A 25,083-nucleotide genomic window follows, 5' to 3' on the forward strand; every position below is an offset into this window, starting at 1 on the left:
TTTCCAAGTTATTCACATAATGAAAACCTATACTTTGTTTCGGTCGAGTTCCCCATTCAAATGCATGTAACAGTGAGAAACGCACTGTCTTGGCGAAAGAAAGCGTTTTTGTACAACTTCATATAAATAGCTGTAACTTTTGATAGAAGACTCAGACAAACATGTTTATGGCTTTATCTTATAGAACTCAAGGTCTCCGTGCTGGGAAAACAGGTTTTGCAGCTGTTTGAGCTAAGATTTTCAAGTTATTCACATAATGAAAACCTATACTTTGTTTCGGTCGAGTTCCCCATTCAAATGCATGTAACAGTGAGAAACGCACTGTCTTGGCGAAAGAAAGCGTTTTTGTACAACTTCATAGAAATAGCTGTAACCTTTGATAGAAGACTCGGATACACATGTTTATGGCTTTATCTTATAGAACTCAAGGTCTCCGTGCTGGGAAAACAGGTTTTGCAGCTGTTTGAGCTAAGATTTCCAAGTTATTCACATAATGAAAACCTATACTTTGTTTCGGTCGAGTTCCCCATTCAAATGCATGTAACAGTGAGAAACGCACTGTCTTGGCGAAATAAAGCGTTTTTCATCAACTTCATATAAATAGCTGTAACCTTTGATAGAAGACTCAGAAATACATATTTATGGCTTTATCTTATAGAATTCAATATCCCCGTGCTTGGCAAAAAGGTTTTGCAGCTGTTTGAGCTAAGATTTTCAAGTTATTCACATAATGAAAACCTATACTTTGTTTCGTGCGAGTTCCCCATTCAAATGCATGTAATCGTCAGAAACGCACTAACGTGGTGAATAAAGCGTTTTTCTTGGTCTTAATAAAGACAGCTGTAACGTTTGAAAGAAGACTCAGAAATACATATTTATGGCTTTATCTTATAGAATTCAATATCCCCGTGCTGGGCAAAAAGGTTTTGCAGCTGTTTGAGCTAAGATTTTCAAGTTATTCACATAATGAAAACCAATACTTTGTTTGGTGCGAGTTCCCCATTCAAATGCATGTAATCGTCAGAAACGCACTGTCTTGGCGAAATAAAGCGTTTTTGCACAACTTCATATAAATGGGTGTAACTTTTGATAGAAGATTCAGATATACGTATTCATGGCTTTATCTTATAGAATTCAATATCCCCGTGCTGGGCAAACGGGTTTTGCAGCTTTTTGAGCTAAGATTTTCAAGTTATTCACATAATGAAAACCTATACTTTGTTTCGTGCGAGTTCCCCATTCAAATGCATGTAATGTCAGAAACGCACTAACGTTGCGAAATAAAGCGTTTTTCTTGGTCTTCATAAAGACAGCTGTAACTTTTGATAGAAGACTCAGAAATACACATTTATGGCTTTATCTTATAGAATTCAATATCCCCGTCTTGGGCAAACAGGTTTTGCAGCTGTTTGAGCTAAGATTTTCAAGTTATTCACATAATGAAAACCTATACTTTGTGTCGGACGAGAACTCAATTCAAATGCATGTAATAGCGAGAAACGCACTAACGTGGTGAAATAAAGCCTTTTTCATGGTCTTCATAAAGACAGCTGTAACTTAAAGCCAGAAATACATATTTATGGCTTTATCTTATAGAATTCAATTTCCCCGTGCTGGGCAAAAAGGTTTTGCAGCTGTTTGAGCTAAGATTTTCAAGTTATTCACATAATGAAAACCTATACTTTGTTTCTGGCGATTTCCCCATTCAAATGCATGTAATCGTCAGAAACGCACTAACGTGGCGAAATAAAGCGTTTTTGTACAACTTCATATAAATCGGTGTAACTTTTGATAGAAGATTCAGATATACGTATTAATGGCTTTATCTTATAGAATTCAATATCGCCGTGCTGGGCAAACAGGTTTTGCAGCTGTTTGAGCTAAGATTTTCAAGTTATTCACATAATGAAAACCTATACTTTGTGTCGTGCGAGAACGCCATTCAAATGCATGTAATCGTCAGAAACGCACTAAAGTGGTGAAATGAAGCGTTTTTCTTGGTCTTCATAAAGACAGCTGTAACTTTTGATAGAAGACTCAGAAATACATATTTATGGATTTATCTTATAGAATTCAATATCCCCGTGCTGGGCAAACAGGTTTTAAAGCTGTGTGAGCTAAGATTTCCAAGTTATTCACATAATGAAAACCTATACTTTGTTTCGGTCGAGTTCCCCATTCAAATGCATGTAACAGTGAGAAACGCACTGTCTTGGCGAAAGAAAGCGTTTTTGTACAACTTCATATAAATAGCTGTAACTTTTGATAGAAGACTCAGACAAACATGTTTATGGCTTTATCTTATAGAACTCAAGGTCTCCGTGCTGGGAAAACAGGTTTTGCAGCTGTTTGAGCTAAGATTTTCAAGTTATTCACATAATGAAAACCTATACTTTGTTTCGGTCGAGTTCCCCATTCAAATGCATGTAACAGTGAGAAACGCACTGTCTTGGCGAAAGAAAGCGTTTTTGTACAACTTCATAGAAATAGCTGTAACTTTTGATAGAAGACTCGGATACACATGTTTATGGCTTTATCTTATAGAACTCAAGGTCTCCGTGCTGGGAAAACAGGTTTTGCAGCTGTTTGAGCTAAGATTTCCAAGTTATTCACATAATGAAAACCTATACTTTGTTTCGGTCGAGTTCCCCATTCAAATGCATGTAACAGTGAGAAACGCACTGTCTTGGCGAAAGAAAGCGTTTTTGTACAACTTCATATAAATAGCTGTAACTTTTGATAGAAGACTCAGACAAACATGTTTATGGCTTTATCTTATAGAACTCAAGGTTCCCGTGCTGGGAAAACAGGTTTTGCAGCTGTTTGAGCTAAGATTTCCAAGTTATTCACATAATGAAAACCTATACTTTGTTTCGGTCGAGTTCCCCATTCAAATGCATGTAACAGTGAGAAACGCACTGTCTTGGCGAAAGAAAGCGTTTTTGTACAACTTCATATAAATAGCTGTAACTTTTGATAGAAGACTCGGACAAACATGTTTATGGCTTTATCTTATAGAACTCAAGGTCTCCGTGCTGGGAAAACAGGTTTTGCAGCTGTTTGAGCTAAGATTTCCAAGTTATTCACATAATGAAAACCTATACTTTGTTTCGGTCGAGTTCCCCATTCAAATGCATGTAACAGTGAGAAACGCACTGTCTTGGCGAAAGAAAGCGTTTTTGTACAACTTCATATAAATAGCTGTAACTTTTGATAGAAGACTCAGACAAACATGTTTATGGCTTTATCTTATAGAACTCAAGGTCTCCGTGCTGGGAAAACTGGTTTTGCAGCTGTTTGAGCTAAGATTTCCAAGTTATTCACATAATGAAAACCTATACTTTGTTTCGGTCGAGTTCCCCATTCAAATGCATGTAACAGTGAGAAACGCACTGTCTTGGCGAAAGAAAGCGTTTTTGTACAACTTCATATAAATAGCTGTAACTTTTGATAGAAGACTCGGACAAACATGTTTATGGCTTTATCTTATAGAACTCAAGGTCTCCGTGCTGGGAAAACAGGTTTTGCAGCTGTTTGAGCTAAGATTTCCAAGTTATTCACATAATGAAAACCTATACTTTGTTTCGGTCGAGTTCCCCATTCAAATGCATGTAACAGTGAGAAACGCACTTGGCGAAAGAAAGCGTTTTTGTACAACTTCATATAAATAGCTGTAACTTTTGATAGAAGACTCAGACAAACATGTTTATGGCTTTATCTTATAGAACTCAAGGTCTCCGTGCTGGGAAAACAGGTTTTGCAGCTGTTTGAGCTAAGATTTCCAAGTTATTCACATAATGAAAACCTATACTTTGTTTCGGTCGAGTTCCCCATTCAAATGCATGTAACAGTGAGAAACGCACTGTCTTGGCGAAAGAAAGCGTTTTTGTACAACTTCATATAAATAGCTGTAACTTTTGATAGAAGACTCAGACAAACATGTTTATGGCTTTATCTTATAGAACTCAAGGTCTCCGTGCTGGGAAAACAGGTTTTGCAGCTGTTTGAGCTAAGATTTCCAAGTTATTCACATAATGAAAACCTATACTTTGTTTCGGTCGAGTTCCCCATTCAAATGCATGTAACAGTGAGAAACGCACTTGGCGAAAGAAAGCGTTTTTGTACAACTTCATATAAATAGCTGTAACTTTTGATAGAAGACTCAGACAAACATGTTTATGGCTTTATCTTATAGAACTCAAGGTCTCCGTGCTGGGAAAACAGGTTTTGCAGCTGTTTGAGCTAAGATTTCCAAGTTATTCACATAATGAAAACCTATACTTTGTTTCGGTCGAGTTCCCCATTCAAATGCATGTAACAGTGAGAAACGCACTGTCTTGGCGAAAGAAAGCGTTTTTGTACAACTTCATATAAATAGCTGTAACTTTTGATAGAAGACTCAGACAAACATGTTTATGGCTTTATCTTATAGAACTCAAGGTTCCCGTGCTGGGAAAACAGGTTTTGCAGCTGTTTGAGCTAAGATTTCCAAGTTATTCACATAATGAAAACCTATACTTTGTTTCGTGCAAGTTCCCCATTCAAATGCATGTAATTGTCAGAAACGCACTAACGTGGTGAAATTAAGCGTTTTTCATGGTCTTCATAATGACAGCTGTAACCTTTGATAGAAGACTCAGAAATACATGTTTATGGCTTTATCTTATAGAATTCAATATCCCCATGCTGGGCAAACGGGTTTTGCAGATGTTTGAGCTAAGATTTTCAAGTTATTCACATAATGAAAACCTATACTTTGTTTCGTGCGAGTTCCCCATTCAAATGCATGTAACAGTGAGAAACGCACTGTCTTGGCGAAATAAAGCGTTTTTGCACAACTTCATATAAATAGCTGTAACTTTTGATAGAAGATTCAGACTCACATGTTCATGGCTTCATCTTATAGAATTCAATATCCCCGTGCTGGGCAAACAGGTTTTGCAGCTGTGTGAGCTAATATTTTCAAGTTATTCACATAATGAAAACCTATACTTTGTTTCGTGCGAGTTCCCCATTCAAATGCATGTAATCGTCAGAAACGCACTGTCTTGGCGAAATAAAGCGTTTTTGCGCAACTTCATATAAATGGGTGTAACTTTTGATAGAAGATTCAGATATACGTATTCATGGCTTTATCTTATAGAATTCAATATCCCCGTGCTGGGCAAACAGGTTTTGCAGCTGTTTGAGCTAAGATTTTCAAGTTATTCACATAATGAAAACCTATACTTTTTTTCGTGCGAGTTCCCCATTCAAATGCATGTAATCGTCAGAAACGCACTAACGTGGTGAAATTAAGCGTTTTTCATGGTCTTCATAAAGACAGCTGTAACCTTTGATAGAAGACTCAGAAATACATGTTTATGGCTTTATCTTATAGAATTCAATATCCCCGTGCTGGGCAAACGGGTTTTGCAACTGTTTGAGCTAAGATTTTCAAGTTATTCACATAATGAAAACCTATACTTTGTTTGGTGCGAGTTCCCCATTGAAATGCATGTAATCGTCAGAAACGCACTGTCTTGGCGAAATAAAGCGTTTTTGCAAAACTTCATATAAATCGGTGTAACTTTTGATAGAAGATTCAGAAATACATATTTATGGCTTTATCTTATAGACTTCAATATCCCCGTGCTGGGCAAAAAGGTTTTGCAGCTGTTTGAGCTAAGATTGTCAAGTTATTCACATAATGAAAACCTATACTTTGTGTCGGGCGAGAACTCCATTCAAATGCATGTAATAGCGAGAAACGCACTAAAGTGGTGAAATAAAGCCTTTTTCATGGTCTTCATAAAGACAGCTGTAACTTAAAGCCAGAAATACATATTCATGGATTTATCTTAAAGAATTCAATATCCCCGACTTTGTGTCGGGCGAGAACGCCATTCAAATGCATTTGCGTGATAGAATTCAATATCCCCGTGTTGAGTAAACGGTTTTTGCAGCTGTTTGAGCTAAGATGTTAAAGTTGTTCACATAATGAAAACCTATACTTTGTTTCGTGCGAGTTCCCCATTCAAATGCATGTAATCGTCAGAAACGCACTGTCTTGGCGAAATAAAGCGTTTTTGCAAAACTTCATATAAATCGGTGTAACTTTTGATAGAAGATTCAGAAATACATATTTATGGCTTTGCCTGATAGAATTCAATATCCCCGTGTTGAGTAAACGGTTTTTGCAGCTGTTCGAGCTAAGATTTTCAAGTTATTCACATAATGAAAACCTATACTTTGTGTCGGGCGAGAACTCCATTCAAATGCATGTAATAGCGAGAAACGCACTAACGTGGTGAAATAAAGCCTTTTTCATGGTCTTCATAAAGACAGCTGTAACTTAAAGCCAGAAATACATATTTATGGATTTATCTTAAAGAATTCAATATCCCCGACTTTGTGTCGGGCGAGAACGCCATTCAAATGCATTTGCGTGATAGAATTCAATATCCCCGTGTTGAGCAAGCGGTTTTTGCAGCTGTTTGAGCTAAGATGTTAAAGTTGTTCACATAATGAAAACCTATACTTTGTTTCGTGCGAGTTCCCCATTCAAATGCATGTAATCGTCAGAAACGCACTGTCTTGGCGTTTCTGAGTATAGGTTTTCATTATGTGAATAACTTGGAAATCTTAGCTCAAACAGCTGCAAAACCTGTTTTCCCAGCACGGGGACCTTGAGTTCTATAATATAAGGCCATAAACATGTTTGTCTGAGTCTTCTATCAAAAGTTACAGCTATTTATATGAAGTTGTACAAAAACGCTTTCTTTCGCCAAGACAGTGCGTTTCTCACTGTTACATGCATTTGAATGGGGAACTCGACCGAAACAAAGTATAGGTTTTCATTATGTGAATAACTTGGAAATCTTAGCTCAAACAGCTGCAAAACCTGTTTTCCCAGCACGGGGACCTTGAGTTCTATAATATAAGGCCATAAACATGTTTGTCTGAGTCTTCTATCAAAAGTTACAGCTATTTCTATGAAGTTGTACAAAAACGCTTTCTTTCGCCAAGACAGTGCGTTTCTCACTGTTACATGCATTTGAATGGGGAACTCGACCGAAACAAAGTATAGGTTTTCATTATGTGAATAACTTGGAAATCTTAGCTCAAACAGCTGCAAAACCTGTTTTCCCAGCACGGGGACCTTGAGTTCTATAAGATAAAGCCATAAACATGTTTGTCTGAGTCTTCTATCAAAAGTTACAGCTATTTCTATGAAGTTGTACAAAAACGCTTTCTTTCGCCAAGACAGTGCGTTTCTCACTGTTACATGCATTTGAATGGGGAACTCGACCGAAACAAAGTATAGGTTTTCATTATGTGAATAACTAGAAAATCTTAGCTCAAACAGCTACAAAACCTGTTTTCCCAGCACGGGAACCTTGAGTTCTATAAGATAAAGCCATAAACATGTGTATCCGAGTCTTCTATCAAAAGTTACAGCTATTTCTATGAAGTTGTACAAAAACGCTTTCTTTCGCCAAGACAGTGCGTTTCTCACTGTTACATGCATTTGAATGGGGAACTCGACCGAAACAAAGTATAGGTTTTCATTATGTGAATAACTTGGAAATCTTAGCTCAAACAGCTGCAAAACCTGTTTTCCCAGCACGGAGACCTTGAGTTCTATAAGATAAAGCCATAAACATGTTTGTCTGAGTCTTCTATCAAAAGTTACAGCTATTTATATGAAGTTGTACAAAAACGCTTTCTTTCGCCAAGACACTGCGTTTCTCACTGTTACATGCATTTGAATGGGGAACTCGACCGAAACAAAGTATAGGTTTTCATTATGTGAATAACTTGGAAATCTTAGCTCAAACAGCTGCAAAACCTGTTTGCCCAGCACAGGAGCCTTGAGTTCTATAAGATAAAGCCATAAACATGTTTGTCCGAGTCTTCTATCAAAAGTTACAGCTATTTCTATGAAGTTGTACAAAAACGCTTTCTTTCGCCAAGACAGTGCGTTTCTCACTGTTACATGCATTTGAATGGGGAACTCGACCGAAACAAAGTATAGGTTTTCATTATGTGAATAACTTGGAAATCTTAGCTCAAACAGCTGCAAAACCTGTTTTCCCAGCACGGGCACCTTGAGTTCTATAAGATAAAGCCATAAACATGTGTATCCGAGTCTTCTATCAAAAGTTACAGCTATTCCTATGAAGTTGTACAAAAACGCTTTCTTTCGCCAAGACAGTGCGTTTCTCACTGTTACATGCATTTGAATGGGGAACTCGACCGAAACAAAGTATAGGTTTTCATTATGTGAATAACTTGGAAATCTTAGCTCAAACAGCTGCAAAACCTGTTTTCCCAGCACGGAGACCTTGAGTTCTATAAGATAAGGCCATAAACATGTTTGTCTGAGTCTTCTATCAAAAGTTACAGCTATTTCTATGAAGTTGTACAAAAACGCTTTCTTTCGCCAAGACAGTGCGTTTCTCACTGTTACATGCATTTGAATGGGGAACTCGACCGAAACAAAGTATAGGTTTTCATTATGTGAATAACTTGGAAATCTTAGCTCAAACAGCTGCAAAACCTGTTTGCCCAGCACGGGAACCTTGAGTTCTATAATATAAGGCCATAAACATGTTTGTCTGAGTCTTCTATCAAAAGTTACAGCTATTTCTATGAAGTTGTACAAAAACGCTTTCTTTCGCCAAGACAGTGCGTTTCTCACTGTTACATGCATTTGAATGGGGAACTCGACCGAAACAAAGTATAGGTTTTCATTATGTGAATAACTTGGAAATCTTAGCTCAAACAGCTGCAAAACCTGTTTTCCCAGCACGGGAACCTTGAGTTCTATAAGATAAAGCCATAAACATGTTTGTCTGAGTCTTCTATCAAAAGTTACAGCTATTTCTATGAAGTTGTACAAAAACGCTTTCTTTCGCCAAGACAGTGCATTTCTCACTGTTACATGCATTTGAATGGGGAACTCGACCGAAACAAAGTATAGGTTTTCATTATGTGAATAACTTGGAAATCTTAGCTCAAACAGCTGCAAAACCTGTTTTCCCAGCACGGAGACCTTGAGTTCTATAAGATAAAGCCATAAACATGTTTGTCCGAGTCTTCTATCAAAAGTTACAGCTATTTCTATGAAGTTGTACAAAAACGCTTTCTTTCGCCAAGACAGTGCGTTTCTCACTGTTACATGCATTTGAATGGGGAACTCGACCGAAACAAAGTATAGGTTTTCATTATGTGAATAACTTGGAAATCTTAGCTCAAACAGCTGCAAAACCTGTTTTCCCAGTACGGGAACCTTGAGTTCTATAATATAAGGCCATAAACATTTTTGTCTGAGTCTTCTATCAAAAGTTACAGCTATTTCTATGAAGTTGTACAAAAACGCTTTCTTTCGCCAAGACAGTGCGTTTCTCACTGTTACATGCATTTGAATGGGGAACTCGACCGAAACAAAGTATACGTTTTCATTATGTGAATAACTTGAAAATCTTAGCTCAAACAGCTGCAAAACCTGTTTTCCCAGCACGGAGACCTTGAGTTCTATAAGATAAGGCCATAAACATGTTTGTCTGAGTCTTCTATCAAAAGTTACAGCTATTTCTATGAAGTTGTACAAAAACGCTTTCTTTCGCCAAGACAGTGCATTTCTCACTGTTACATGCATTTGAATGGGGAACTCGACCGAAACAAAGTATAGGTTTTCATTATGTGAATAACTTGGAAATCTTAGCTCAAACAGCTGCAAAACCTGTTTTCCCAGCACGGGAAACTTGAGTTCTATAAGATAAGGCCATAAACATGTTTGTCTGAGTCTTCTATCAAAAGTTACAGCTATTTATATGAAGTTGTACAAAAACGCTTTCTTTCGCCAAGACAGTGCATTTCTCACTGTTACATGCATTTGAATGGGGAACTCGACCGAAACAAAGTATAGGTTTTCATTATGTGAATAACTTGGAAATCTTAGCTCAAACAGCTACAAAACCTGTTTTCCCAGCACGGGAACCTTGAGTTCTATAAGATAAAGCCATAAACATGTGTATCCGAGTCTTCTATCAAAAGTTACAGCTATTTATATGAAGTTGTACAAAAACGCTTTCTTTCGCCAAGACAGTGCGTTTCTCACTGTTACATGCATTTGAATGGGGAACTCGACCGAAACAAAGTATAGGTTTTCATTATGTGAATAACTTGGAAATCTTAGCTCAAACAGCTACAAAACCTGTTTTCCCAGCACGGGAACCTTGAGTTCTATAAGATAAAGCCATAAACATGTGTATCCGAGTCTTCTATCAAAAGTTACAGCTATTCATATGAAGTTGTACAAAAACGCTTTCTTTCGCCAAGACAGTGCGTTTCTCACTGTTACATGCATTTGAATGGGGAACTCGACCGAAACAAAGTATAGGTTTTCATTATGTGAATAACTTGGAAATCTTAGCTCAAACAGCTGCAAAACCTGTTTGCCCAGCACGGGAACCTTGAGTTCTATAATATAAGGCCATAAACATGTTTGTCTGAGTCTTCTATCAAAAGTTACAGCTATTTCTATGAAGTTGTACAAAAACGCTTTCTTTCGCCAAGACAGTGCGTTTCTCACTGTTACATGCATTTGAATGGGGAACTCGACCGAAACAAAGTATAGGTTTTCATTATGTGAATAACTTGGAAATCTTAGCTCAAACAGCTGCAAAACCTGTTTTCCCAGCACGGGAACCTTGAGTTCTATAAGATAAAGCCATAAACATGTGTATCCGAGTCTTCTATCAAAAGTTACAGCTATTTCTATGAAGTTGTACAAAAACGCTTTCTTTCGCCAAGACAGTGCATTTCTCACTGTTACATGCATTTGAATGGGGAACTCGACCGAAACAAAGTATAGGTTTTCATTATGTGAATAACTTGGAAATCTTAGCTCAAACAGCTGCAAAACCTGTTTTCCCAGCACGGAGACCTTGAGTTCTATAAGATAAAGCCATAAACATGTGTATCCGAGTCTTCTATCAAAAGTTACAGCTATTTCTATGAAGTTGTACAAAAACGCTTTCTTTCGCCAAGACAGTGCGTTTCTCACTGTTACATGCATTTGAATGGGGAACTCGACCGAAACAAAGTATAGGTTTTCATTATGTGAATAACTTGGAAATCTTAGCTCAAACAGCTGCAAAACCTGTTTTCCCAGTACGGGAACCTTGAGTTCTATAATATAAGGCCATAAACATGTTTGTCTGAGTCTTCTATCAAAAGTTACAGCTATTTCTATGAAGTTGTACAAAAACGCTTTCTTTCGCCAAGACAGTGCGTTTCTCACTGTTACATGCATTTGAATGGGGAACTCGACCGAAACAAAGTATACGTTTTCATTATGTGAATAACTTGAAAATCTTAGCTCAAACAGCTGCAAAACCTGTTTTCCCAGCACGGAGACCTTGAGTTCTATAAGATAAGGCCATAAACATGTTTGTCTGAGTCTTCTATCAAAAGTTACAGCTATTTCTATGAAGTTGTACAAAAACGCTTTCTTTCGCCAAGACAGTGCATTTCTCACTGTTACATGCATTTGAATGGGGAACTCGACCGAAACAAAGTATAGGTTTTCATTATGTGAATAACTTGGAAATCTTAGCTCAAACAGCTGCAAAACCTGTTTTCCCAGCACGGGAAACTTGAGTTCTATAAGATAAGGCCATAAACATGTTTGTCTGAGTCTTCTATCAAAAGTTACAGCTATTTATATGAAGTTGTACAAAAACGCTTTCTTTCGCCAAGACAGTGCATTTCTCACTGTTACATGCATTTGAATGGGGAACTCGACCGAAACAAAGTATAGGTTTTCATTATGTGAATAACTTGGAAATCTTAGCTCAAACAGCTACAAAACCTGTTTTCCCAGCACGGAGACCTTGAGTTCTATAAGATAAAGCCATAAACATGTGTATCCGAGTCTTCTATCAAAAGTTACAGCTATTTATATGAAGTTGTACAAAAACGCTTTCTTTCGCCAAGACAGTGCGTTTCTCACTGTTACATGCATTTGAATGGGGAACTCGACCGAAACAAAGTATAGGTTTTCATTATGTGAATAACTTGGAAATCTTAGCTCAAACAGCTACAAAACCTGTTTTCCCAGCACGGGAACCTTGAGTTCTATAAGATAAAGCCATAAACATGTGTATCCGAGTCTTCTATCAAAAGTTACAGCTATTCATATGAAGTTGTACAAAAACGCTTTCTTTCGCCAAGACAGTGCGTTTCTCACTGTTACATGCATTTGAATGGGGAACTCGACCAAAACAAAGTATAGGTTTTCATTATGTGAATAACTTGGAAATCTTAGCTCAAACAGCTGCAAAACCTGTTTGCCCAGCACGGGAACCTTGAGTTCTATAATATAAGGCCATAAACATGTTTGTCTGAGTCTTCTATCAAAAGTTACAGCTATTTCTATGAAGTTGTACAAAAACGCTTTCTTTCGCCAAGACAGTGCGTTTCTCACTGTTACATGCATTTGAATGGGGAACTCGACCGAAACAAAGTATAGGTTTTCATTATGTGAATAACTTGGAAATCTTAGCTCAAACAGCTGCAAAACCTGTTTTCCCAGCACGGGAACCTTGAGTTCTATAAGATAAAGCCATAAACATGTGTATCCGAGTCTTCTATCAAAAGTTACAGCTATTTCTATGAAGTTGTACAAAAACGCTTTCTTTCGCCAAGACAGTGCGTTTCTCACTGTTACATGCATTTGAATGGGGAACTCGACCGAAACAAAGTATAGGTTTTCATTATGTGAATAACTTGGAAATCTTAGCTCAAACAGCTACAAAACCTGTTTTCCCAGCACGGGAACCTTGAGTTCTATAAGATAAAGCCATAAACATGTGTATCCGAGTCTTCTATCAAAAGTTACAGCTATTCATATGAAGTTGTACAAAAACGCTTTCTTTCGCCAAGACAGTGCGTTTCTCACTGTTACATGCATTTGAATGGGGAACTCGACCGAAACAAAGTATAGGTTTTCATTATGTGAATAACTTGGAAATCTTAGCTCAAACAGCTGCAAAACCTGTTTGCCCAGCACGGGAACCTTGAGTTCTATAATATAAGGCCATAAACATGTTTGTCTGAGTCTTCTATCAAAAGTTACAGCTATTTCTATGAAGTTGTACAAAAACGCTTTCTTTCGCCAAGACAGTGCGTTTCTCACTGTTACATGCATTTGAATGGGGAACTCGACCGAAACAAAGTATAGGTTTTCATTATGTGAATAACTTGGAAATCTTAGCTCAAACAGCTGCAAAACCTGTTTTCCCAGCACGGAGACCTTGAGTTCTATAATATAAGGCCATAAACATGTTTGTCTGAGTCTTCTATCAAAAGTTACAGCTATTTCTATGAAGTTGTACAAAAACGCTTTCTTTCGCCAAGACAGTGCGTTTCTCACTGTTACATGCATTTGAATGGGGAACTCGACCGAAACAAAGTATAGGTTTTCATTATGTGAATAACTTGGAAATCTTAGCTCAAACAGCTGCAAAACCTGTTTTCCCAGCACGGAGACCTTGAGTTCTATAAGATAAGGCCATAAACATGTTTGTCTGAGTCTTCTATCAAAAGTTACAGCTATTTCTATGAAGTTGTACAAAAACGCTTTCTTTCGCCAAGCCAGTGCATTTCTCACTGTTACATGCATTTGAATGGGGAACTCGACCGAAACAAAGTATAGGTTTTCATTATGTGAATAACTTGGAAATCTTAGCTCAAACAGCTGCAAAACCTGTTTTCCCAGCACGGAGACCTTGAGTTCTATAAGATAAGGCCATAAACATGTTTGTCTGAGTCTTCTATCAAAAGTTACAGCTATTTATATGAAGTTGTACAAAAACGCTTTCTTTCGCCAAGACAGTGCGTTTCTCACTGTTACATGCATTTGAATGGGGAACTCGACCGAAACAAAGTATAGGTTTTCATTATGTGAATAACTTGGAAATCTTAGCTCAAACAGCTGCAAAACCTGTTTTCCCAGCACGGGAACCTTGAGTTCTATAAGATAAAGCCATAAACATGTGTATCCGAGTCTTCTATCAAAAGTTACAGCTATTCATATGAAGTTGTACAAAAACGCTTTCTTTCGCCAAGACAGTGCGTTTCTCACTGTTACATGCATTTGAATGGGGAACTCGACTGAAACAAAGTATAGGTTTTCATTATGTGAATAACTTGGAAATCTTAGCTCAAACAGCTGCAAAACCTGTTTTCCCAGCACGGGGACCTTGAGTTCTATAAGATAAGGCCATAAACATGTTTGTCTGAGTCTTCTATCAAAAGTTACAGCTATTTCTATGAAGTTGTACAAAAACGCTTTCTTTCGCCAAGACAGTGCGTTTCTCACTGTTACATGCATTTGAATGGGGAACTCGACCGAAACAAAGTATACGTTTTCATTATGTGAATAACTTGAAAATCTTAGCTCAAACAGCTGCAAAACCTGTTTTCCCAGCACGGAGACCTTGAGTTCTATAAGATAAGGCCATAAACATGTTTGTCTGAGTCTTCTATCAAAAGTTACAGCTATTTCTATGAAGTTGTACAAAAACGCTTTCTTTCGCCAAGACAGTGCATTTCTCACTGTTACATGCATTTGAATGGGGAACTCGACCGAAACAAAGTATACGTTTTCATTATGTGAATAACTTGGAAATCTTAGCTCAAACAGCTGCAAAACCTGTTTTCCCAGCACGGAGACCTTGAGTTCTATAAGATAAGGCCATAAACATGTTTGTCTGAGTCTTCTATCAAAAGTTACAGCTATTTCTATGAAGTTGTACAAAAACGCTTTCTTTCGCCAAGACAGTGCATTTCTCACTGTTACATGCATTTGAATGGGGAACTCGACCGAAACAAAGTATAGGTTTTCATTATGTGAATAACTTGGAAATCTTAGCTCAAACAGCTGCAAAACCTGTTTGCCCAGCACGGGAACCTTGAGTTCTATAAGATAAGGCCATAAACATGTTTGTCTGAGTCTTCTATCAAAAGTTACAGCTATTTCTATGAAGTTGTACAAAAACGCTTTCTTTCGCCAAGACAGTGCGTTTCTCACTGTTACATGCATTTGAATGGGGAACTCGACCGAAACAAAGTATACGTTTTCATTATGTGAATAACTTGAAAATCTTAGCTCAAACAGCTGCAAAACCTGTTTTCCCAGCACGGAGACCTTGAGTTCTATAAGATAAGGCCATAAACATGTTTGTCTGAGTCTTCTATCAAAAGTTACAGCTATTTCTATGAGGTTGTACAAAAACGCTTTCTTTCGCCAAGACAGTGCATTTCTCACTGTTACATGCATTTGAATGGGGAACTCGACCGAAACAAAGTATAGGTTTTCATTATGTGAATAACTTGGAAATCTTAGCTCAAACAGCTGCAAAACCTGTTTTCCCAGCACGGAGACCTTGAGTTCTATAAGATAAGGCCATAAACATGTTTGTCTGAGTCTTCTATCAAAAGTTACAGCTATTTCTATGAAGTTGTACAAAAACGCTTTCTTTCGCCAAGACAGTGCGTTTCTCACTGTTACATGCATTTGAATGGGGAACTCGACCGAAACAAAGTATACGTTTTCATTATGTGAATAACTTGAAAATCTTAGCTCAAACAGCTGCAAAACCTGTTTTCCCAGCACGGGAACCTTGAGTTCTATAAGATAAAGCCATAAACATGTGTATCCGAGTCTTCTATCAAAAGTTACAGCTATTTCTATGAAGTTGTACAAAAACGCTTTCTTTCGCCAAGACAGTGCGTTTCTCACTGTTACATGCATTTGAATGGGGAACTCGACCGAAACAAAGTATAGGTTTTCATTATGTGAATAACTTGGAAATCTTAGCTCAAACAGCTGCAAAACCTGTTTTCCCAGCACGGAGACCTTGAGTTCTATAAGATAAGGCCATAAACATGTTTGTCTGAGTCTTCTATCAAAAGTTACAGCTATTTCTATGAAGTTGTACAAAAACGCTTTCTTTCGCCAAGACAGTGCATTTCTCACTGTTACATGCATTTGAATGGGGAACTCGACCGAAACAAAGTATACGTTTTCATTATGTGAATAACTTGGAAATCTTAGCTCAAACAGCTACAAAACCTGTTTTCCCAGCACGGGAACCTTGAGTTCTATAAGATAAAGCCATAAACATGTGTATCCGAGTCTTCTATCAAAAGTTACAGCTATTTCTATGAAGTTGTACAAAAACGCTTTCTTTCGCCAAGACAGTGCGTTTCTCACTGTTACATGCATTTGAATGGGGAACTCGACCGAAACAAAGTATACGTTTTCATTATGTGAATAACTTGAAAATCTTAGCTCAAACAGCTGCAAAACCTGTTTTCCCAGCACGGAGACCTTGAGTTCTATAAGATAAGGCCATAAACATGTTTGTCTGAGTCTTCTATCAAAAGTTACAGCTATTTCTATGAAGTTGTACAAAAACGCTTTCTTTCGCCAAGACAGTGCGTTTCTCACTGTTACATGCATTTGAATGGGGAACTCGACCGAAACAAAGTATACGTTTTCATTATGTGAATAACTTGAAAATCTTAGCTCAAACAGCTGCAAAACCTGTTTTCCCAGCACGGAGACCTTGAGTTCTATAAGATAAGGCCATAAACATGTTTGTCTGAGTCTTCTATCAAAAGTTACAGCTATTTCTATGAGGTTGTACAAAAACGCTTTCTTTCGCCAAGACAGTGCATTTCTCACTGTTACATGCATTTGAATGGGGAACTCGACCGAAACAAAGTATAGGTTTTCATTATGTGAATAACTTGGAAATCTTAGCTCAAACAGCTGCAAAACCTGTTTTCCCAGCACGGAGACCTTGAGTTCTATAAGATAAGGCCATAAACATGTTTGTCTGAGTCTTCTATCAAAAGTTACAGCTATTTCTATGAAGTTGTACAAAAACGCTTTCTTTCGCCAAGACAGTGCGTTTCTCACTGTTACATGCATTTGAATGGGGAACTCGACCGAAACAAAGTATACGTTTTCATTATGTGAATAACTTGAAAATCTTAGCTCAAACAGCTGCAAAACCTGTTTTCCCAGCACGGGAACCTTGAGTTCTATAAGATAAAGCCATAAACATGTGTATCCGAGTCTTCTATCAAAAGTTACAGCTATTTCTATGAAGTTGTACAAAAACGCTTTCTTTCGCCAAGACAGTGCGTTTCTCACTGTTACATGCATTTGAATGGGGAACTCGACCGAAACAAAGTATAGGTTTTCATTATGTGAATAACTTGGAAATCTTAGCTCAAACAGCTGCAAAACCTGTTTTCCCAGCACGGAGACCTTGAGTTCTATAAGATAAGGCCATAAACATGTTTGTCTGAGTCTTCTATCAAAAGTTACAGCTATTTCTATGAAGTTGTACAAAAACGCTTTCTTTCGCCAAGACAGTGCATTTCTCACTGTTACATGCATTTGAATGGGGAACTCGACCGAAACAAAGTATACGTTTTCATTATGTGAATAACTTGGAAATCTTAGCTCAAACAGCTACAAAACCTGTTTTCCCAGCACGGGAACCTTGAGTTCTATAAGATAAAGCCATAAACATGTGTATCCGAGTCTTCTATCAAAAGTTACAGCTATTTCTATGAAGTTGTACAAAAACGCTTTCTTTCGCCAAGACAGTGCATTTCTCACTGTTACATGCATTTGAATGGGGAACTCGACCGAAACAAAGTATACGTTTTCATTATGTGAATAACTTGGAAATCTTAGCTCAAACAGCTGCAAAACCTGTTTTCCCAGCACGGAGACCTTGAGTTCTATAAGATAAGGCCATAAACATGTTTGTCTGAGTCTTCTATCAAAAGTTACAGCTATTTCTATGAAGTTGTACAAAAACGCTTTCTTTCGCCAAGACAGTGCATTTCTCACTGTTACATGCATTTGAATGGGGAACTCGACCGAAACAAAGTATAGGTTTTCATTATGTGAATAACTTGGAAATCTTAGCTCAAACAGCTGCAAAACCTGTTTTCCCAGCACGGAGACCTTGAGTTCTATAAGATAAGGCCATAAACATGTTTGTCTGAGCCTTCTATCAAAAGTTACAGCTATTTCTATGAAGTTGTACAAAAACGCTTTCTTTCGCCAAGCCAGTGCATTTCTCACTGTTACATGCATTTGAATGGGGAACTCGACCGAAACAAAGTATAGGTTTTCATTATGTGAATAACTTGGAAATCTTAGCTCAAACAGCTGCAAAACCTGTTTGCCCAGCACGGGAACCTTGAGTTCTATAATATAAGGCCATAAACATGTTTGTCTGAGTCTTCTATCAAAAGTTACAGCTATTTCTATGAAGTTGTACAAAAACGCTTTCTTTCGCCAAGACAGTGCGTTTCTCACTGTTACATGCATTTGAATGGGGAACTCGACCGAAACAAAGTATACGTTTTCATTATGTGAATAACTTGAAAATCTTAGCTCAAACAGCTGCAAAACCTGTTTTCCCAGCACGGAGACCTTGAGTTCTATAAGATAAGGCCATAAACATGTTTGTCTGAGTCTTCTATCAAAAGTTACAGCTATTTCTATGAGGTTGTACAAAAACGCTTTCTTTCGCCAAGACAGTGCATTTCTCACTGTTACATGCATTTGAATGGGGAACTCGACCGAAACAAAGTATAGGTTTTCATTATGTGAATAACTTGGAAATCTTAGCTCAAACAGCTGCAAAACCTGTTTTCCCAGCACGGAGACCTTGAGTTCTATAAGATAAGGCCATAAACATGTTTGTCTGAGTCTTCTATCAAAAGTTACAGCTATTTCTATGAAGTTGTACAAAAACGCTTTCTTTCGCCAAGACAGTGCATTTCTCACTGTTACATGCATTTGAATGGGGAACTCGACCGAAACAAAGTATAGGTTTTCATTATGTGAATAACTTGGAAATCTTAGCTCAAACAGCTACAAAACCTGTTTTCCCAGCACGGGAACCTTGAGTTCTATAAGATAAAGCCATAAACATGTGTATCCGAGTCTTCTATCAAAAGTTACAGCTATTTCTATGAAGTTGTACAAAAACGCTTTCTTTCGCCAAGACAGTGCGTTTCTCACTGTTACATGCATTTGAATGGGGAACTCGACCGAAACAAAGTATACGTTTTCATTATGTGAATAACTTGAAAATCTTAGCTCAAACAGCTGCAAAACCTGTTTTCCCAGCACGGGAACCTTGAGTTCTATAAGATAAAGCCATAAACATGTGTATCCGAGTCTTCTATCAAAAGTTACAGCTATTTCTATGAAGTTGTACAAAAACGCTTTCTTTCGCCAAGACAGTGCGTTTCTCACTGTTACATGCATTTGAATGGGGAACTCGACCGAAACAAAGTATAGGTTTTCATTATGTGAATAACTTGGAAATCTTAGCTCAAACAGCTGCAAAACCTGTTTTCCCAGCACGGAGACCTTGAGTTCTATAAGATAAGGCCATAAACATGTTTGTCTGAGTCTTCTATCAAAAGTTACAGCTATTTCTATGAAGTTGTACAAAAACGCTTTCTTTCGCCAAGACAGTGCATTTCTCACTGTTACATGCATTTGAATGGGGAACTCGACCGAAACAAAGTATACGTTTTCATTATGTGAATAACTTGGAAATCTTAGCTCAAACAGCTACAAAACCTGTTTTCCCAGCACGGGAACCTTGAGTTCTATAAGATAAAGCCATAAACATGTGTATCCGAGTCTTCTATCAAAAGTTACAGCTATTTATATGAAGTTGTACAAAAACGCTTTCTTTCGCCAAGACAGTGCGTTTCTCACTGTTACATGCATTTGAATGGGGAACTCGACCGAAACAAAGTATAGGTTTTCATTATGTGAATAACTTGGAAATCTTAGCTCAAACAGCTGCAAAACCTGTTTTCCCAGCACGGAGACCTTGAGTTCTATAATATAAGGCCATAAACATGTTTGTCTGAGTCTTCTATCAAAAGTTACAGCTATTTATATGAAGTTGTACAAAAACGCTTTCTTTCGCCAAGACAGTGCGTTTCTCACTGTTACATGCATTTGAATGGGGAACTCGACCGAAACAAAGTATAGGTTTTCATTATGTGAATAACTTGGAAATCTTAGCTCAAACAGCTGCAAAACCTGTTTTCCCAGCACGGAGACCTTGAGTTCTATAAGATAAAGCCATAAACATGTTTGTCTGAGTCTTCTATCAAAAGTTACAGCTATTTATATGAAGTTGTACAAAAACGCTTTCTTTCGCCAAGACAGTGCGTTTCTCACTGTTACATGCATTTGAATGGGGAACTCGACCGAAACAAAGTATAGGTTTTCATTATGTGAATAACTTGGAAATCTTAGCTCAAACAGCTGCAAAACCTGTTTTCCCAGCACGGAGACTTTGAGTTCTATAAGATAAGGCCATAAACATGTTTGTCTGAGTCTTCTATCAAAAGTTACAGCTATTTCTATGAAGTTGTACAAAAACGCTTTCTTTCGCCAAGACAGTGCATTTCTCACTGTTACATGCATTTGAATGGGGAACTCGACCGAAACAAAGTATACGTTTTCATTATGTGAATAACTTGGAAATCTTAGCTCAAACAGCTACAAAACCTGTTTTCCCAGCACGGGAACCTTGAGTTCTATAAGATAAAGCCATAAACATGTGTATCCGAATCTTCTATCAAAAGTTACAGCTATTTATATGAAGTTGTACAAAAACGCTTTCTTTCGCCAAGACAGTGCGTTTCTCACTGTTACATGCATTTGAATGGGGAACTCGACCGAAACAAAGTATAGGTTTTCATTATGTGAATAACTTGGAAATCTTAGCTCAAACAGCTGCAAAACCTGTTTTCCCAGCACGGAGACCTTGAGTTCTATAAGATAAGGCCATAAACATGTTTGTCTGAGTCTTCTATCAAAAGTTACAGCTATTTCTATGAAGTTGTACAAAAACGCTTTCTTTCGCCAAGACAGTGCGTTTCTCACTGTTACATGCATTTGAATGGGGAACTCGACCGAAACAAAGTATAGGTTTTCATTATGTGAATAACTTGGAAATCTTAGCTCAAACAGCTGCAAAACCTGTTTTCCCAGCACGGAGACCTTGAGTTCTATAAGATAAAGCCATAAACATGTTTGTCTGAGTCTTCTATCAAAAGTTACAGCTATTTATATGAAGTTGTACAAAAACGCTTTCTTTCGCCAAGACAGTGCGTTTCTCACTGTTACATGCATTTGAATGGGGAACTCGACCGAAACAAAGTATAGGTTTTCATTATGTGAATAACTTGGAAATCTTAGCTCAAACAGCTGCAAAACCTGTTTTCCCAGCACGGAGACCTTGAGTTCTATAAGATAAGGCCATAAACATGTTTGTCTGAGTCTTCTATCAAAAGTTACAGCTATTTCTATGAAGTTGTACAAAAACGCTTTCTTTCGCCAAGACAGTGCATTTCTCACTGTTACATGCATTTGAATGGGGAACTCGACCGAAACAAAGTATACGTTTTCATTATGTGAATAACTTGGAAATCTTAGCTCAAACAGCTACAAAACCTGTTTTCCCAGCACGGGAACCTTGAGTTCTATAAGATAAAGCCATAAACATGTGTATCCGAGTCTTCTATCAAAAGTTACAGCTATTCATATGAAGTTGTACAAAAACGCTTTCTTTCGCCAAGACAGTGCGTTTCTCACTGTTACATGCATTTGAATGGGGAACTCGACCGAAACAAAGTATAGGTTTTCATTATGTGAATAACTTGGAAATCTTAGCTCAAACAGCTGCAAAACCTGTTTTCCCAGCACGGAGACCTTGAGTTCTATAATATAAGGCCATAAACATGTTTGTCTGAGTCTTCTATCAAAAGTTACAGCTATTTCTATGAAGTTGTACAAAAACGCTTTCTTTCGCCAAGACAGTGCGTTTCTCGCTGTTACATGCATTTGAATGGGGAACTCGACCGAAACAAAGTATAGGTTTTCATTATGTGAATAACTTGGAAATCTTAGCTCAAACAGCTGCAAAACCTGTTTTCCCAGCACGGAGACCTTGAGTTCTATAAGATAAGGCCATAAACATGTTTGTCTGAGTCTTCTATCAAAAGTTACAGCTATTTCTATGAAGTTGTACAAAAACGCTTTCTTTCGCCAAGACAGTGCATTTCTCACTGTTACATGCATTTGAATGGGGAACTCGACCGAAACAAAGTATACGTTTTCATTATGTGAATAACTTGGAAATCTTAGCTCAAACAGCTACAAAACCTGTTTTCCCAGCACGGGAACCTTGAGTTCTATAAGATAAAGCCATAAACATGTGTATCCGAGTCTTCTATCAAAAGTTACAGCTATTTATATGAAGTTGTACAAAAACGCTTTCTTTCGCCAAGACAGTGCGTTTCTCACTGTTACATGCATTTGAATGGGGAACTCGACCGAAACAAAGTATAGGTTTTCATTATGTGAATAACTTGGAAATCTTAGCTCAAACAGCTGCAAAACCTGTTTTCCCAGCACGGAGACCTTGAGTTCTATAAGATAAGGCCATAAACATGTTTGTCTGAGTCTTCTATCAAAAGTTACAGTTATTTCTATGAAGTTGTACAAAAACGCTTTCTTTCGCCAAGACAGTGCGTTTCTCACTGTTACATGCATTTGAATGGGGAACTCGACCGAAACAAAGTATAGGTTTTCATTATGTGAATAACTTGGAAATCTTAGCTCAAACAGCTGCAAAACCTGTTTTCCCAGCACGGAGACCTTGAGTTCTATAAGATAAAGCCATAAACATGTTTGTCTGAGTCTTCTATCAAAAGTTACAGCTATTTATATGAAGTTGTACAAAAACGCTTTCTTTCGCCAAGACAGTGCGTTTCTCACTGTTACATGCATTTGAATGGGGAACTCGACCGAAACAAAGTATAGGTTTTCATTATGTGAATAACTTGGAAATCTTAGCTCAAACAGCTGCAAAACCTGTTTTCCCAGCACGGAGACCTTGAGTTCTATAATATAAGGCCATAAACATGTTTGTCTGAGTCTTCTATCAAAAGTTACAGCTATTTCTATGAAGTTGTACAAAAACGCTTTCTTTCGCCAAGACAGTGCGTTTCTCGCTGTTACATGCATTTGAATGGGGAACTCGACCGAAACAAAGTATAGGTTTTCATTATGTGAATAACTTGGAAATCTTAGCTCAAACAGCTGCAAAACCTGTTTTCCCAGCACGGAGACCTTGAGTTCTATAAGATAAGGCCATAAACATGTTTGTCTGAGTCTTCTATCAAAAGTTACAGCTATTTCTATGAAGTTGTACAAAAACGCTTTCTTTCGCCAAGACAGTGCATTTCTCACTGTTACATGCATTTGAATGGGGAACTCGACCGAAACAAAGTATACGTTTTCATTATGTGAATAACTTGGAAATCTTAGCTCAAACAGCTACAAAACCTGTTTTCCCAGCACGGGAACCTTGAGTTCTATAAGATAAAGCCATAAACATGTGTATCCGAGTCTTCTATCAAAAGTTACAGCTATTTATATGAAGTTGTACAAAAACGCTTTCTTTCGCCAAGACAGTGCGTTTCTCACTGTTACATGCATTTGAATGGGGAACTCGACCGAAACAAAGTATAGGTTTTCATTATGTGAATAACTTGGAAATCTTAGCTCAAACAGCTGCAAAACCTGTTTTCCCAGCACGGAGACCTTGAGTTCTATAAGATAAGGCCATAAACATGTTTGTCTGAGTCTTCTATCAAAAGTTACAGCTATGTCTATGAAGTTGTACAAAAACGCTTTCTTTCGCCAAGACAGTGCGTTTCTCACTGTTACATGCATTTGAATGGGGAACTCGACCGAAACAAAGTATAGGTTTTCATTATGTGAATAACTTGGAAATCTTAGCTCAAACAGCTGCAAAACCTGTTTTCCCAGCACGGAGACCTTGAGTTCTATAAGATAAAGCCATAAACATGTTTGTCTGAGTCTTCTATCAAAAGTTACAGCTATTTATATGAAGTTGTACAAAAACGCTTTCTTTCGCCAAGACAGTGCGTTTCTCACTGTTACATGCATTTGAATGGGGAACTCGACCGAAACAAAGTATAGGTTTTCATTATGTGAATAACTTGGAAATCTTAGCTCAAACAGCTGCAAAACCTGTTTTCCCAGCACGGAGACCTTGAGTTCTATAAGATAAGGCCATAAACATGTTTGTCTGAGTCTTCTATCAAAAGTTACAGCTATTTCTATGAAGTTGTACAAAAACGCTTTCTTTCGCCAAGACAGTGCATTTCTCACTGTTACATGCATTTGAATGGGGAACTCGACCGAAACAAAGTATACGTTTTCATTATGTGAATAACTTGGAAATCTTAGCTCAAACAGCTACAAAACCTGTTTTCCCAGCACGGGAACCTTGAGTTCTATAAGATAAAGCCATAAACATGTGTATCCGAGTCTTCTATCAAAAGTTACAGCTATTTATATGAAGTTGTACAAAAACGCTTTCTTTCGCCAAGACAGTGCGTTTCTCACTGTTACATGCATTTGAATGGGGAACTCGACCGAAACAAAGTATAGGTTTTCATTATGTGAATAACTTGGAAATCTTAGCTCAAACAGCTACAAAACCTGTTTTCCCAGCACGGGAACCTTGAGTTCTATAAGATAAAGCCATAAACATGTGTATCCGAGTCTTCTATCAAAAGTTACAGCTATTTCTATGAAGTTGTACAAAAACGCTTTCTTTCGCCAAGACAGTGCATTTCTCACTGTTACATGCATTTGAATGGGGAACTCGACCGAAACAAAGTATAGGTTTTCATTATGTGAATAACTTGGAAATCTTAGCTCAAACAGCTACAAAACCTGTTTTCCCAGCACGGGAACCTTGAGTTCTATAAGATAAAGCCATAAACATGTGTATCCGAGTCTTCTATCAAAAGTTACAGCTATTTCTATGAAGTTGTACAAAAACGCTTTCTTTCGCCAAGACAGTGCATTTCTCACTGTTACATGCATTTGAATGGGGAACTCGACCGAAACAAAGTATAGGT

This window comes from Aulonocara stuartgranti (genome assembly GCF_965226115.1).
Source record: "Aulonocara stuartgranti genome assembly, chromosome: 5".
Taxonomy (NCBI): Eukaryota; Metazoa; Chordata; class Actinopteri; order Cichliformes; family Cichlidae; genus Aulonocara; species Aulonocara stuartgranti.